The 18972-nt window shown below is 29.7% G+C and overlaps 1 protein-coding gene across 1 annotated transcript in view; it reads left to right on the forward strand.

Annotated features, from left to right (window-relative positions):
- LOC112684690 (transmembrane and TPR repeat-containing protein CG4341-like) overlaps window positions 1–18972 on the forward strand; it is a 311792-nt gene that overhangs the window by 46053 nt on the left and 246767 nt on the right. The window lies entirely within an intron of this gene.

The following is an 18972-nucleotide window of genomic DNA, read 5'->3' on the forward strand; positions in this document are numbered from 1 at the left end:
CACACACACACACACACACACACACACACACACACACACACACACACGTATACGCACACATATGCACACATGCACACAAACACATATACAAATAAGTATTACATATACATCTGGTTAATTTAACCTTACACCTTTGGTGTTCGGGGACGAGGAAGAGAGCAGAAACTATTATTTAATTTTTTATCTTTTTTTTTATAACCTACATATTGCTATAAAAATAATTTACATATCACTCAACTCTGTACTTCCATGCCATGACATACTAAGTTTTATCGTCAGTCCATTCAAAATGAACGAAAACGCCGTCGAGGTTAGGTTTAAATTCGGTTATGCCGCACTATCGGAATAATACGATTTTCGATCATGACGTCCGATGGTAACGATAATGTTATTATAATTATTCCGTAAGAGACGGCTCGACGTTAAACGAAATCCGAAACACCATCGTCGTAGTAATTTCCGTCGATTGTTTTAGGGATCAGATTAGCGCGAGTGTTTCTCCGTACACGAAAACGATGACGACGGTGGGAATTTCTGTGAGCATGGGTAATCAAGTTTCTTTTCGGTCGGCCAGTTTTGCGTGTCTAAACTTCATTACCGCATTAGAACTCATCCGAGAGAATATTATGTATATATATGTATTATACGCGTACAATATAAACACACACACACACACACACACACATACCCGTACACGAGAGCTAGCAGCTTTGAAACCTCTCCTCAGTCACCGTTGCCACTTTCTGCTTTCTCCTATTTAAACGATTCTTATTTTGCATTTAATACGGTCGGCCTGCGCTAATTACGGAACCGTCGTATACGTACGTCCAGGATGATGGTAGTGGCGGTGGTTGGCGGAGGGTGACCGAGTTTAATATCCACCGTTTGTTTGTATTTCGCGGCGGTGGCATCGACTAAATCTCCGAAAACGTTTCGACGTTAATGCGTATCGTGCCACCACCCGCGCCCGTTTTCGACGTTACATTATTATAATAATGTATATACGCGATTTTCGAGGGATTTTGTTGGTCGGCCGGAAAAACGAACCGAATATCGGTCTGAATATTCGCCCCGAAATTCTGTATAATGCGCTAGCGAGGCATCGCACGTCTTTCAAAACCTTGCACTTATTACACGTTCACCGGTGCTCTCCGTTCAAACTGTCCCCGGGTCTGGTCCGCTGCATTTGCATATTATCGTCGTGCACCATCCATTGTATCGTCATAGTGCTATATTTTTTATTCGGCCCGTTCTTGTGGCGTGTGCCGATGACTTGGTTCGAAGTATTTGATGTGCACGCACAGGCGCCGCACATCTGGTCGGAATATATTGACACTGCAGCCCGCGCATTACGTACTAATTGACCAACGCTGTGTCGGACCATTAACATGGTCGGACACTCATTAACCATTAACGAGACTCTCCATCGCGCCAAGAGTTAATTTACCGAAGAGCAATTCGTAAGGGATATTTATATGAAATTCAACCTACGGTTTCGTTTTGAATCATTTCGAAATAAAGTTCGTACCACTTGGGAGCTAATAATTGACGTGTTCAAAGTTTCGCCCAAAGACTTTACCGCTGAACCTTAACGAATCGGTGGTTTGTACACTTTTCTACAAAAAAAAAAAAAATGTCCAATTTAATATGGCTTTATAAAATGTAAGTACTCGTCAACTACACATTTCCCCATGTGTCTACAAAATACCTACTTTTAAACAGAAAAATCAGAAACTATAGGTTTCGCACTTACTAAAATCAATACCATGCCTATCAATTATACTTAGATAATAATGAAATGTTTTCATCGTGTAGATTTATAAATCTACTAAAATGTATTTTCTTGTATTTTAAGAACACATTTATGTTTCTATGTATTTGTAAACTATTATTATAAATATTAACATTTCCGTTTAACTCGCAAGTAATATTATAAGAATTTGAAATTTATATTATACATTTTGTTTTGCCTAATAAGTAAATTTAATATCATTGAAAACGTAGTTTTTTCATGTTTTTTGACCTTTTCAGATATAACATATAAGTGATCATGGGTTCATTTACAGTGACCTTTTTTTTAAAAACAAAATCTTTTTAAACAGTTATAACGATTCTGAACAAGAGGGCTTACTATTAACCGTGTTTATATTTTTATTCATTCACACAATAGATATATTACAAAAAAAGGTCTATTAAATTGAGCTTATTATCTATAATACCTTTTTCTCTGTGGTTAAAAGGGAGTAAACTTTGTGTTCTAAAATATAAAATAGCAGTTATCAGAGTGCTTATATTAAAGTAAAGTTATGCAATATTATTTACAGAAGAACAAAATATGTGTAAAATTGTAATATGCATTGCATTGATTTCTGTATTTTTTTTTCTTTTTGACTATGGCCAATCATTATTATGAATTTTGAGGAAAACCTACTGAATGTAATATAAGTCTAACATCGATAAACCCATTAAGAAAAGTACTTTACAAGAATAAATTAAAATTTTTTTCGTTGTCTAATCCTCTAGTTTTTAGTTTTATTTATTGACATTTATTCATTTGTTAACATGTTTTAATGATCTTAAAAATAACAGTTTTCGTATTATTGTGTTTTAACAAATTGATTTTACATTAAGTTTTATTTGACTATCTTTATTAGAATAACTATCCTATTTTTCCGCTGTTCTAATAGTAAAATAGGTTATAAATTAAATTTACTAAAAATAAAATAAATTATTGAATTCCTAATTCAGTTTTGTCAATCTATACAGTATTATCGATGATTTACTATCAAGAATGACTCTCATTTGTTTCTGTAACTTGTGTTGTTTAATAAACCGTATAACCGAAACAATTTTAAAAATTTTAAAAAATCCACATATCAACTTAAATCTCATTGAAATACTAATTATGTTTTAAAAAAATGTACATTATTTATACCTTGACTAAAACATTAAAATAAGTAAATTTCAGTTAGTTTTGCATTTTTTCCATTTATCTATGAATAAAACTAAAATGTTATAATATTTACCTAGAAAAGTTTACATCATAAATAAAAGTATTTATTGTTATTTTCTTTATATTATTATTATAGAATAATACTTTAATTGCAATTTTTATCGATTTGTAAAAAAATATTTAATTTTAATTTTAAAATAACTATGTGACTTGCACGTTTTCGGTTTACTGAGCAAATGAGTTTTATAGATACAGTAAATAATTCTTAAGCTTTTGTACCTGCTTTTAAAGCAATTAAAGTTTTCTGAATTCCAAATGAGTGAGAGGATCAAAACTTCTTGTTAAGAATTGGTAACATATTATTAATTAAACGAGTGTATTCTATAAATTCAAATATTGTCTTATAATTTAAGTATTCTACTCAATGAATATTTGTTTTAATAATTTAATACTAATGAATTAATTAAAATAAAAAATAATTCAGATATTATTAATAAGTATATTATCATAAAAAAAAAAAAATAATTCAACAATTATGTTGATTATCAAAAGGAAATAAGTTAAAGTATATTTTTCTTTTCTGAAAGTTCTAATTGAATAGGTGTGTATAAAAGAGCACGTTTAAATAATTGTCTCTGATATGAGATAATTTTAAAAGTTTTAATTTGTAGTAGATCTTAGAACACCAAAATTCCTTTTGCCCTACCCAGAAGAAGCAATATATCACTGTTATTATGATTATTTCGATGATTGGATTTTATTGATCACGTAGATATATAATATTATGGAGTATATTTTAATATTTAATTTAGAATTATTTACATTAGTTATAATGATACTGAATTTATAATGTCCTTTGAAAACAGTGAATTAAGTATATGCTAATATATTGCTCGTTGTCATCCGATGTTAAAAAACAAAATGGCTTGGCTATTAAATTTTTAGATGGAAATAAAAACGAATGGGTGGAGTTAGTGTAATAAATATTGTTTTCCATGTTTGCACTCTATATATATTTCCTTTATGAACAAGTTGTGTAATCTATTTTGAAACGTTTTTGGTGTGTTACATTATTTTGCACTCTACGCTCGACGGCAGTTTTGTTTTCCAATTTAAATTATTTATTATTACTATTTATTATTTAAATAACGTGTAAACTTATTTAAATATTATCATTGGCACTTCCAAAAACAAAAAAATAATTACGATCATCACTTAAATTACTTCGGAACTCTATTACCACTGTTTATTTCCTATTATTGGTGTATGAATTTAAATCATTTATAAGTTTTCTCTTCTTATTTGTAATGATTGATAATAATTGCTGTCGACAGTTTTATGAAACTATATGAAAAATTAATTAATTATAAAAAGTAATGAATTGAAACAATTCTGTATTTGTTTTGAAAGTTAATACGTGTTTAATACAATAGAATGTTAGTCAGATGGAATATTACGAAAAATCTAATGATTTATTTAATCAGATAAGTTGTGTTAAATATTTGACGAACGTGAGTGCAGTTTTGATTTGAACAATCGAAATAATTTTATTGTTTAATACATATACATATAATTTACTTATCAAGGGTTTTTACTACACAACTAGCAGCTATTATTTGTTTATCGTTACTGGTAGAACAGTTTAGTTGAGTTGCGTGTGGGCATTTTACCTACAACAGAATGTTGTCATGGCCTCATAAAGTCCTGTCGAAACGATTTTGATGATTATTTAATATTTTTTCTCCTAATCCTAATTTATATAGCTCTTTATTGGGTGAAACCTTTCAACAGATTTGATACAATGACCCAAACACCGGCGAAATGTCTAAGAAAATGAAGGCAATAATCTGCCAAAGTGGATTACCAGTGAGCTATTTGCCCCGTCACCCCGGTAGATTATTTCATCCCCACGACACTAATCTCAGCGAGACGGGCCAAACGATGGCCGAGCGCTCATCAAACAAAATGGGTTACTGCTCCAGTGATCCATTAATGACTAGGTATATAGTCAACTCACTCATGCCCTCTTTCCCAAAATAATTTCCTCCTTAACCCAGCCCGAGAAAGTCGAGTGTAAGTCGAGCGATTCATGATTAATATCTAGACAGAAATACATTATAAACGTCCTGAATAACTCTAAATTTGACCTGTACCGATGACAATATATCCATATGTCATGTAGTAGTAAAGAAGAATTTATAACGTAAAAGGTTGATTGTAGAGATCCCAGAAAACTATTACGTGTCACAGTTGATAGAAAAAGTCCGGTTTGACAAGGAAAGTATAAAAACAGACCGCAAATCACTAATTTAAAAAAATATTATATAATATTATATTTTATATTAATTTATATTTTAAATATTTTTTATCAAATAGATTTGTATTGTTTTCAAATTTTCAGTAATACTTTTACGTGTTCAGGAAAAAAATTTATTAATCCATGATATGATATGATGTAAAAACTTTAATTACCCAGGATTTAATTTGTACGAAGTTTTAAACTGAGTAACAAAACTATTCATTATTCCAAGTTGATTTTCAAAAGTAACCTAAATATTTTATCGGTCAAAATCATAATATAAATAATTGGATGATCAGTGACCACAGTTTTTACTGAGGTTATTACAGTGTTGCAATCGACAGAATTAGTCATTCTCATATGAGAATACGATATTTTTCGTAAATCGTATACTGTATTAAAAAATAATTTGAATTATGTTCCTACTATAATTATTATAGTATCTGGTTAAACATCAAATAGTAGCGTATCTTTTTGTCAGTATCAAATGGTTTTTTTCTTTTAAGTCAACAATAAAGAAGTGCGTAATGCACTATAAGCTGGATATACTTTTCGAAACATTTAATTCTTCCGTATTCAATCATGATGTTTTTTATATTCATTTATATTTACAGAAGTTTCTAATATTCTTATTAATTCATCTTTCAAGAAACGAAAAAATTATAATTATAATTAAGCATGGCTAAAATACCACATAATAATAATAACAGTTTTTTATAGTAAAATGTTTTTTTCTGTAAACAATCAAATTTTTGTATGGGATTATTTGGTTTCTAATAATTGTTATTGTTTTTTTTCATAAAATGTAACGTTATTTCATGTTATTAAATATTAATTTGCATATATTTCTATTTGGAATAGGAATAACATACCAAATTGGCAAAATATTAAAATAAAAAAAAAAGAAGTAAAATAAAATAATTAATATAGGGATTTTATGAGGAATTCGTACTTGACTCTTGAATTCAGATATTAATATTTTATGTTATAATCTTGAGTGATTTATGATGTAGTAATTGTTGGTAACAGTTATAAACATATCTTCATAGGTATAGTGTTTTGAACTACTGTAGTATTTGGCTTATCCTCGAGGTAGACAGTATGAATGCACATAATAAACTAGAGGATATTTATATAATTAGTATACAAGTAGGTCGGTGAGATTTTTGGAATTGACGAGCAAGATAAAAAAAGGCGAGAGAAGATAGTATTGTCGTTGTCTAATATTTAGGTAACTTGCCTTTAGCGTTGGTTCTACTTGCTACGTATTACATAAAATTTCTAAGGATTTTCACCAATACGGTTTATGGCAGTTCTGCAAAATTAATTTAAACACTAAAAAGGTGGAATTGGCCTTAAATTCATTACAGTGCAGTGGATTGGTATTTATTAGTGGTCGGGTGAAGGAAACAACACAGAGGAAGTTTTTTATATAAATTTATTATTTCATTACTGCGCATTTTCCGGCTGTGGTTTTCATTATTATTATAATTTTTTTTTATTTTTTGTGTGTTTCAAAGGTTAAAATTAAGTTACAGAGATGCAATTTTTTTGGTAGATTTCTAACGGACTGTTACAAAAAAAAAAAAAAAAATTATAATAATAGTAATAATAAAATAAAATAATTAACAGAAACACCGACGGTGGCCCTTAATTAACAGCGGGTTCATATAGTTGTTCTTATCTACGAAGGGCTTAATTTTAGGTTTGCCACTTTTTTGTGGGATTAAAAAAAAAACTCCTTTTGCAATAAATTCATAATAATCTTGCACACACCAAAAAAAAAAAAAAAAAAAACAGCGGGATCAGAAAAAAATGAAACGTTGCGTTTTTAATTAAGAATACCCATCTACATGTGTATTTATATTTATTTATATAATCGCATGCTAAAAGAATAGAATTGTATATATATTATAATTTCGGTATCATAAACATAATTATTTTGTAAATTATTGATAAATATTAATATAATTTCTATTACTATCTACTTTACTCCTATAATTAGTTCAGTATTAACTATAATAATATTATAAATATAATAATTTAGTCAAATCTAATTCTTGTGTTTGTAAAAATAGTAGTAGAAAAATTTATAAATTTTCTAAGAAACATGATAACTTATAATAGATTGATGTAAAATTTTATATTAAATCAGAATGTCATTTTTTACGAAATTTTATCAACTATTTCATCGTTTAAGTAATTATTTTAATTTCATACATTTTCCATTTACTCTTGTATCAAAAAATTTCCCCCAATATACAAGTGAATTAATTTCAATAAAAACTATAATGATTAAACACACGATTATAGGGAAAATTGTTTAAGAATTGTAGACTTTGCTTGGTTTTGCATAACTGTTTTAGCGTATACAATATAAAACTTCGTAATGCAAAAATAACGGTGGTTAGCGGTCGTGACTGTAAAGTAATTATAATTTTTATTGTGGAGAGTTGTTTTCAATATTTTACCTAAAGGTGTATAAATAAAAAATATTTTAAAACAGTCCTGTCAAAACTAACCATTCCTATCTGTCGAATGAATAATTATATAGGTATTACCCTTTAAACACATGAAAACACACCTTACATTTTATCAAAAGCCGTTGTCGTTTCATTATTAAAATCTGAAACTTTTGTGAACGTATGTATCCATATTAAACATGCGCGTACACTAGTTAGAACATTTTGTCTGTTCGGGAAAAAATAAATAAATAAAAACATGACCTTTTCCCGGATCGAAATCTGGAACGGTGTAAAAGTAAAAAATAAAAACCAAAACTACAAATAAGCGTTTTTGGTGACTGTAACGTAAATCAGAACGACAGGTATATTTATATATATATATGTAATATACACGGTGAAATTGCGTTGGTCGGAATTTCACGAGAACGCGAAATACGGGCAATAACATAAATTTCGACCAACAGTGCAAACACAACGGATCCTATTGCTGCTACTGGATAAATGTCTTTGGGGAATCCTTCGTATAAAAGCTGCTCCATTGGTGTGTTGTGTCCTATATCTACCCAGATACCTACCACTGTGGCAGGATCCTAAGAACAGAACGACGTCGCCTTTGTCCTCTCTGCCCGTAAACACATATATTATTCATTGTACGCACGTGCACACACGCGCTTATGTATTTGTCAGATGCAAATTTTGTGCTGCTGTAGAGGTCTCCATTTTCATGGTGAAAATGTATTATCTGGTCGCATAATACAATATGAATGTACGCTTCGCAATATCGACATACTCAACCGAATGTTTACGTTGTAATACCTACTTTTTTTTCATACGTCTCACGTGGATACATTGTGTTTGAACAAAATCACGCATTTTATGACTTGAATAAATAAGTTCAAATTGTATAGTATATTGTAGTGCAAAACAAATATTATTGAACGTACCCAAAAAAACGTTTGGCTCATATCGTTCATCGAGTAGTACGGTACATTTATAATACTTTAAATGTTAGATTTGGAATTGTACCCATAATAACAACGGACAACATCTGGAAACCAATTATTTTTTACATTCTGTCGTTGAATGTCGGAATTTATGTCTTTCATTTTTATAATTTTCGTCTATTTTATCGTTATATAGTTTCAACTTCTATGATTATGTCAACGTTCTTTTATTGTTTAAATTCGTCCAGTCATGAGCGGCAGTATAAATATTTTTACATTGTTGTTGGCTATTTCAGGCCATATATGGAAATGTATTCAAAGTTTTTGTACATTTTAGAATATTTTACCGTGATTGATTACCTTTATTCGATTATATATTATAACTAGATTGTCTATTAAACCATATATTTATAACAGTTTTGGATTATTTTTTCCTATTCGTCCAAGCTAATTTTGTTCTTGATAATACGAGTATGTTCTTGTTTACTTTTGAACGCTCAATATGAAATCTTTAATTTTAAAACGTTCCAAAATTGATACTTCTACTGGACAATAGAATTATAATGCCAGATAATTTGTATGGCTGTATAAACAGGATTAGACATTTGGTTCATCACACTCCTTAAGTTTTGATCAAATACACGTATATTTCGAAATAAAAATCCATATTTATCCATCGTTTTTGCATGGGTACAAATTACGTTTAATCGTTAAGCTCTTGCATGTGTAGAATTAGTCATCATAATTAATTTGTGTGTTATACCTATATATTAACGATAATTCGAAACAAAAAAAATTCTAGAGTTAAGTGGAGAACAGCGTATTTTATGGTTTACTAAGCAATTTTGGTTCATTGAAAAATGTAAATACGGTTTAACTACTTAAGAGTAATTAAATTTATTATATGAATTCATATTTATGACATTATTTGTCTTTTATGAAAATGTTCTAGGTTGTGATACAAACGTGAAAATATAATACATTATATGACATTAAAATAATATGACACGTGAGTGATTGTACAAATGGTACGTTATCATATTTTAAGCCGTTTATGCATTATATATTATGGTGTTGTCTTTGGAAATTACTTATTTTTTTATAATAATTACGTCTATTTGTTAAAAATTCAAATAAAAAATATTTCACATATATTATTGTTAAATGATTTAATTAAAAATTTAAAACAGATTAATTTAAAAGCGAACAAGTATTATGAAGTGTAAACCTTAAACTATATTTAAATCTAAGTATGTGTATTTGACTTAATATGATGGCTAAGACTCTGTTGATGATTTGTATCACTGTTATGTTAAAACGTTTTAGTGTATTGATTTACGAGATACATAATTTCGATGGATAAATAATTATTTTATTTTTATTTAAAATTCTTTATTTGATCTCCACAAAGATAATATTATACAATTCGAGTTTGCAATTATTGATCGAAAAAAGTATGTATATTAGCTCATAACAAATATCAAACAGTTATCTTGATAAAAAGTCTGTAGTAATAATAGTGATAAACGAAAGTTACATAATACATATATTATATAATATGTATACTCACTGTCTTCTGTTTTCAATGTTATTTTCGGTTAGTATTCAGTTGTTTCAACAATAAAACTGCTATATGTATAATATAACAAATATATGTCGTTTGTTAATGTTATTATTCTCCGTTTGATATCTGTATAAAGAGGACCAATAAAATATTATACAGCACCTCGAACGATTCTGATGTCATCAATAAAATCGTAAATGAAGGATGATGTACAATGAAACAATAATAATTGTAAACCAAAACGATAAAAACGAAATATGTAGTATAAAAATTATAATAATGCGTTTTCTTAATGGCAAAACTAAGAATTCCGTGTCGCTACAAAGCAATTACAATTCTTAAGTTTCTCGCTAATCCAATAATCGTATGCAATGTATTATTACACGTTGCAATAGTATTGAAGTCGTACTTTGTCATTATTTAAATACATCTATAGATAATAGCCGTGTTTGATTGTATTCTGTTGCATGCAATGTGTGTTCATATGTTCTGCTGGAATCGCTAATAATTTTATCACAGTGAAGTATTATGATTCATTCGCGTATGCTTTTGTATTATTTATATTCATTCAAATAAACTGCAATATCTGATCACCATAACTTCCGTTTAGAATTTAAGACACTAAATTCATCCATCTATTGTATAATTCAAATTGTTTTGTAAACAGTCGGTACGAAAGGCTTTATTATTTATTCGCTGCGGCATTTGTTTTGGATTGTGTTTGTTGTATATTTTTATTCGAACATCTGTTGATTATTTCGAGTAAATAAACATTTGGTAACTTATTGATATTTTGTTGAATTTTCAATTTTACCTTTAAATATTTACTCGTATTTAAAGAACTTTCGTGACGATTCAAAAACATTTTTCTGCACTGTTACTAACGCTGTTATTAAACAGATAAACAGGTATAGTAGTTTAGGTATATAAATATATAAACTTTTTATGTAACGAATAATATATTATGATGTGTGTGTATATATTTATATCTTGAAGTTTACTAATAAATCATTGTCATCATATTATCTACGGCAGACTTGAAAATAAATAGTCGCAATAGGTATGGGCAATATAATGAAATTACATTAAATGTAACCACAGTCATCAGTGGCGTAACTAGGAAAAATTCTAGGGAGGGAAATATAATATATTTATTATTATCAAAACCCTGACATCCCTCCCCCTCACCAATTAAAACATATTTTTATTGTATGTATTTTATACAGTATATCTAATTGTTTGATATTACACATGTCTTTTAACTTATTTTATGGTTTAGATAAATATAAATTGTTGGTAGCAGGTACTAGGTACCAATATTGTCAAATAATACCTATAAGAGTTCATTAATAAAAGGTGCTGCATGTAGTTTAAAAAAGTAACAAGTATAAATATTATTTACTCATATTTTTTATTTGCTTAACAATTAATAATAACTAAAAACTAATTTAATCATTTTATTCATTAAATAAAACTTAGAAAGTAAATGAAAAAATAATTATTTCAATGCTAGTTTTCTATTACCTCCTTCTCCTTTTGGAACAAATTCATCAATAATTTGATCAAAATCAATTGGTACTGATCGTTGAATTTATAGAGATGCCAAGCTGCTTGAACGTACTTGGCCCATGCTGGTTCTTAATAACTTTTCAATCGTTTTAGCATGAAAATATTCTTTCACATGAACTGGTATTTGTTGGTATAGTCAAAAATATTTTTATTATTTTTGTATAGTTAATAAATCCTATTTGTGTATCACCACATAACAAATATGTTATTTTATTATTGATGTTGAACTCATTATTTTTTGTCTTAAACATTCGATTAAACATAATAAGCTCAATAGTGATTTCATCAAAATTTATTTTATATAGCGTGTCAATGAATATAAAATGCTAATAGATTTTCAGTTCGTATTTTAGCTTGAACACCATTATATGATCCTATCATGAAAGCTGCCCCATCATAACATTGACCTCTTAAATCTTCAATTCTATTATTTTAACTATTGAATGATACTTTTATTAAATTATCATAAATTATCATAAACAAACCATCAGTTCGGTCTATTCTAAAAAATCTTATGAAATCTTCATGTGGGTTTAAATTACTATCAATATAACGTATGATGAATTATACTTGTTCATACCTAGCAAGATCCTGAGTTTCATCAATTAATAAACTATAAATACCAGCCAATAATTGGATTTATTAGTTTAATAAGTGCATTTGTAATAAAAACATAATCAAAGACATACAATTATTATTATTCATTGGATTATTTTTATTCCTAACCCAACTAATGCGAATATTGTGAATTGTGATAACATAATATACAAAAAGAGAAACCTAAAATAAATGTTAACTTTTACGAAATAATTCAAGGAAAAATATTTTAGTCTTATAATATGTTAAATAATATAACATTACATTTTTTCTTAATTTATAATAATTTAAATATTTGTACTGTTGGATTATCTGGGAGAAGGGTAAAATTATACCTTTATCTCTCGAAAAATTGTCAGGGGGCATTCCCCCCCTTGCACCCCCACAATCAAGCCACTGACAGTCATCATAATCATTAATCAATGCGTTTTTTGTAATACATTCAAGATAATCATTTATGTAATAGTGCCGATACTACCATATCAGACGTAGTTCTTATCATCACTCCGATAGATAAACCATTTTAAAAGGGTTTTGACATGCTAGGATAAGTTTGAAGCATTACTTTGTTATTACTTAAAGCAACATCATTATTTTAAGGATTATTTAAGTTTGTGGTTATCATTACGCATGGAAGAACACTATTCCCGTACGGATGAACAGCACTTTACGCAAGTAAAGGTGCACACTTGTAGTTTGGAACGTATGTCGTATGCTTTTAAAAGTTGTACAAAGCATTAACGGGACTCATGCTCTCTTACTTTAAATACATGGTAAAATCTATAATCGAACTTTCATTCGTTTTTTAGACTGTAGTCGTGGATAAAATCTGTAATCGTTATATGTAACTTCATTAATACTAAAAACAATTTTTTACTATTGTACTCAAAGTCAAAATATGATTGAACTTTTCCCTACTATAGCTCATAGACTGTTACAGGAATATCTTAGAACTTATTTTAACAATTATCATCGTGTGGTAGAGAACATTGTATAATACTTCCTATCAGCGTAAAGTTTAGAGACACAGTATGGTTTTTTTAAAACAATGTTCAAAACACATGTGATTTGCTTATAACAAAAATAGTACTTATAGAACTTGTTGTTAGTTTGCGTTATTAATCTATAAATGTAACTTCATCTGGTGTTTTATACCTGGTGTATTTATTTTTTTTTATGCCATATTTTATGATAGAACATTGATATAAAATAATAATTACTAAGCCCAATATAGGTAAAAGTTTTAATTATATTGTCTTATATTGTCATTTAGTTACAACGAGCATAACATATTGCTCATAATTTTAATGTAGATCTTAAAATGGCACTATAAGTCTTGGTATAGTGATAATATAGGTACAGCTTGTGTCGTTATAATTTTACTCAGGCGATTCTCAAGCTGTGTGACAAAATTCCTAAAAAAATACCTGTTGTATGATATGCACAATATGCGCAATTATAAATAATGATACTTTTAAACAAATATTTTTTTTTGGTTTAGTTAGTTTTATATAATATCATACTGAACTTCACTAGTGCGGAAGACCAGTACTATAGTAGTACATAAGTAAATAATATGCTATTAACATACATATTGCTGTTCGATACCATATAAAACAAAATAAATAGTAATACATAATTGAATACAACATCTATAATGAAGAAATGAACTATATAATTACTAATATATATATGTGGTCACGAACATGTTCAGTGGGGCCCTTTATATTTTCCATGAAATAAACAGCAATAACACTAAATTAATTATAGGAATTTAAAATAATATTAACAATCATTCAATCTATCTACAAATACTACTCGTATAAAATCGTAATCGGTTTGTTTTAAGTCATTAAAAGATGCGTTACAAATATTAATATGATATGGATAAAAAAATGTTTATCTAATATTATTTATTGATTGTTTAATTATATTTTACATTTAATTAATAATTGCATCTGATGGTATTACCTTCATGCAAACACTTCAGATACGTACTAAAAATGTAATACAACCTTATAGTTGGAATTTATCTTAAGGTATTAGAACACATAATATTTTGTAAATACTTCCACTAGTCATTTTGCGTGATAGGCATTCGAAAAATCCGCCGTATGGGAAAACAATTTAATAAAATTGGTTATTTATTGTTCGGAAATTGTAATTCTTTTAAACACACGTGCAATTTAACTGCATTCATTGTTTTATGTTGAATGTATTAAAAATATTATACACGCGTAATATTATTACCAGCGTTTTTTTTTTTTTAAACTGATCATGTTACCGTTTCTTTCGATTTGAAAAATGTATTTTGTCTTAAGAAATTATGTTCATATCGTTTTTTCATTCGATCATTATATTATTGAACGAACTATTTCTGTACCATGAAACAGTATAGGGTTTTCATAATCGATCAGAAAGATGATTCGGAGATAAAAGTAATTAAGTGGACATTTTCAATATGTGGTATATTTTCAATATGAGTATTGGTTATTTGATAACTGCAGTTAGAAAACCAACCAAAACCATATAGTATTACGGCTCGACCGGTAATCGGATATTTGTCTAGTCGATATTATACGGTAAATGTACGCAAAACGATGCATGCCCCATTGAACGGTGTTCGAAGTCCAAAAATGGACAGTGAACGGTAATTGTATCATCGGACGTATGCACAGGAGTATATATGGGGTTATGAGCCGGGGAATGATGGTAGAGAGGGTTGAAAAAGAGCAAACAACGGCTCAGATAAGACTGTACGAATGTTGGATATTATTATTATTCTACGTATACGGCGAGAAGGAAAAAAACAAAATTTACAGTTCATTACGGGTATGGTGATGGTGACTTTGACATATAGTGATATAATATTGTTTTATCTAAATATATATGTTACGGGCAAAGTAGACTATCGGGCATTGTCTGTTAGTAGGTACTTCAATTACCTATACTACTCGTAGTATGAGCCATGAGGTACCAATACACAAGACTCACAATATTATCTCGTCAATTATCGTCGTTTTAAGATTATATTATCAGTAAATCGGTTTTACCTTTTAGATATCGTACAATAATTGTCTCCGCAATCATTGAATCATACAACATATGAGTTGTTAATACTATTAAGTACAGCACAGTTGAAAGTCGTATCGTATTGTTATAGTGTTAGTATAGTGCTTGCTGTATAAATGTGTGTGGTATTTAAACTAAATTAATTGAAATGGAAAGGTAATATTTAAAAGAAATTGCATTAAAAAAAATGATGACTATAGATTGCTACCTATATATTTATATTTGATATAGTTCCTGATTAATATTAATATTCAACTAATAAGGTAATAACTAATTTTATTAATTATTTATAATATTAGTAACATTAGAAAGGCTTACCATTAAAAATAAAAAAATGGTTTATATTGCCTCAGATAGACTGAGAAATTCTACACAGCCCGGGCGATGTATAATTTTACCTACATTGCCCATCAAAATCGGGCAATACCATAATGACCGGGCAATGTAAACATTGCCCGAAAGTCTACTTTGCTCGTAACATATATATAGGTATCCATCTACTGTCGTTCGGAGGCGGTAGGGGTTTGTTTTACATTAGTAACGGAGTTGTCAACAAAAACTTATTGTTGTCTCCGCCGTAGTCGTAAAAATGTGTCTCATGCTGCAGGGCTACGTTCGTGTATCGGAATCCGTGCCGGAAACTCGGGGTACTCGTATTGAATCTTATAACGGCAGGGTCGAATAATACGTTTCCCGCGAAATCGCCGTTCACCAGAGTACGCATAAAAATATACGCGTGTTCATCCGGTCGGCGCCGAGGGACTTTGTAATACGATACGTTTATAATATTAATATTATTATAATTATAGTAATAATTATTATTATTACCATTATTGTTGTACAGCCATGGGTGATCGATGGCGACGGTTGTGTACGTTGCGGCCCGTGCCGATGATGATGATGATGACGATGATGATAAAACATTAATAATAATATTAATATCGCTGTTACATTGTTTTCGGTATACGGGAATCGTAAAACTATACGAGCCAGTCGCCGTGCAATGATAGCACACCGTTGGTGTGGCGCGCGTCGCATTAAAATTTACCATATTATTACGGAACAAAGTCCCCCGCATGTATTTATAAACAAAGGGTCGGTCGACGTGTTATGATTTGCGGAGTGAAAGGTAGCCGCGGGGTCGTGATGGTAATAATAATTGAAGTGCGGGGTAGGTAAGGTGTGTGGTTGTAAGGTCGAGCGCGCGGAACGTTGTTGAAATGCAAATGTGAATTTTTTCTCGTCCGCTTTTCTGGTCCGCGTGTTGCAAGTGAGAAGTTGTTATAATTTCGCGTTATGACAATTTTATATTATTATTATTATCAAACTGCACCCTATCGGGGGATGCGTGTTGAATCACTACCACGTAGCTCGTGGCCATCGTTACTACGAAACTTTGGTTACGCACCGTGATACGCACCGTAAGCGTATGGAGATCGTGTATGATAATAAAATAATGGACGGGTGCTCGACAGATAGTCTTGACGAAAAACGTTGTTAACGATTCTGTTTCGGATACAAACTGAAACTGATACAGTCGGTTCGTCGACAAAAACAAAAAATAAACAATAACAACGGCATTTACATGTGATGCCATTCGTAATGCCATGGAGTATATGAAATATGTATTCCGTGTATCTCGCGGTTGTACCCGTAATAATACACGCGTACGACGATCGCAGTAGCCGATATTATTTAATCATCGACAGTCCATCCAGCATGCATTATGAACAAGCGTAGACAACGTAACATTACGGTCACAATCGGTTAGATATCATATTGGATATAATGCATTATGAATACGGTTCCGACGGTATCATAAATATTAATATTTATACAACGAGTATGAATGGCGATCGCATAATCATACCTTTAAACTAGATTACTCTACCCCCGTTGTCGTCGAATGTGTTCGTAGAAATTAGTAGGTGGTACCCCTAGGTGTACCAGTAGGTACGTGTTACATTAATTAGCCGAAAATACGAAACAAGAATCGCTTCGAAACTAATGGAATACGACAGTCACGGGTATTCGCCCTGCCACGTGTTTCATTCGTTTTAGTTTCATATTTTTCTGCCGACCACAATCACAATGCGTTACGCAGTCGTGTGTGTATAATATACGTGATACGTTATTGACGAGTAAATGGCAAAATAAGACAAGCGACATGATGTATACCAGTGGTTCTTAGCCTGGGGACGCGCCCCCCTAGGGTGGCGTAACAAAATTTCAGCAGAGGCGTGAAAAGATTAAAAAAAAAAAAAAAACGCGAAAAATGAAAACGTTGCCGTTTTCTACGCCGTGATTTGTCGCTGTGTTGGTATACTTTTTTTTATGCAAATAAATTCATTTAACATTAAAAAAATTTCGTTAAAGTTGTATTCTTATTAATCCAATAACCAACATTAAAGTATAGTTTACATACAAATATTATGCTTACATCAATCTTATAGTAGTAGTGAGGGTGCGGACCTCAAAAGGTTGAGAACCCATGGTGACAATCGACGGTTAACGTGTGCTCATGTTCCCAATATTTATTATTGAGGTATTACATTTAATTAACAAATTTCAATACAATTGACACTAATTAGCGTTATGTTTATCAAACGTTAAACGTCATATGGCGCTCGATCATTATTTTTATCGCTCGTCACATTCGATAATGTTGACGAAATGAAACACAATTGATGCGGTGATATTCCTTACACATTATAATTATTGTTATGCACATAATTATTATTTTATATTCATCATCTTTCAATTCTGAAATTGGTTTGTAACAATTATCCACTCTTTCCTGTTACTTGCCTGTCCCATTGTTTCTTCATAAGAATTATAACCTCGGTCTTTCATTATTTGTTACATCCACTCTATTCGTCGTAGTCTTCCCTAAGAATTTTTACCTTTTATGGTATATTTTTTTGGTAATCTTCAACGGTACAGCATTTTACTCTATGCATAGTTCTTCCGAAGTTTTTTCCTGAGTTGACTGCTGATATTTTTCGAAGTAAAAATCTCTCTTAGCTTTCTTATTTCCCTTTTACTCTTCACCTAGTATACTTCCCAAGTATGCAAACTCTTCTACTTGCTTTACTTCATAGTTTTCGTTCTATTTTTTAGATGTATTCTTACCCTAATATTATTGTTTCTAATACGAACAAAAACTTTTGTATTTTTCATATTTATTTTCATGTTTAGTTCATTTAGCAGTGTTTCTTCTTCCGTTCATCTCATATTTTATATTATAATTTTGTGGTTTTATCAAAAGCAAATAAAAGATGATATCAAAACAAAAATACTTCACTTGTAGCTATGAGAAAAAAAATTGTTAAAGAATAAAATCGTGTTTAAAATGCTTTTAAAAATTATTTTATAACATTTTTGAAATGTTTATAAAATATTGATTTTTTTTCGTTTTAATGAATACAGTATATTTATTCTAAATTATTCTGATATAAAAATATTTTTAGTTAATTTTTTATATTTGTTGAATTAGTATTAAATAGTAT

Source organism: Sipha flava, unplaced genomic scaffold (genome assembly GCF_003268045.1).
Source record: "Sipha flava isolate LNK unplaced genomic scaffold, YSA_version1 255_pilon_pilon, whole genome shotgun sequence".
Lineage (NCBI taxonomy): Eukaryota > Metazoa > Arthropoda > Insecta > Hemiptera > Aphididae > Sipha > Sipha flava.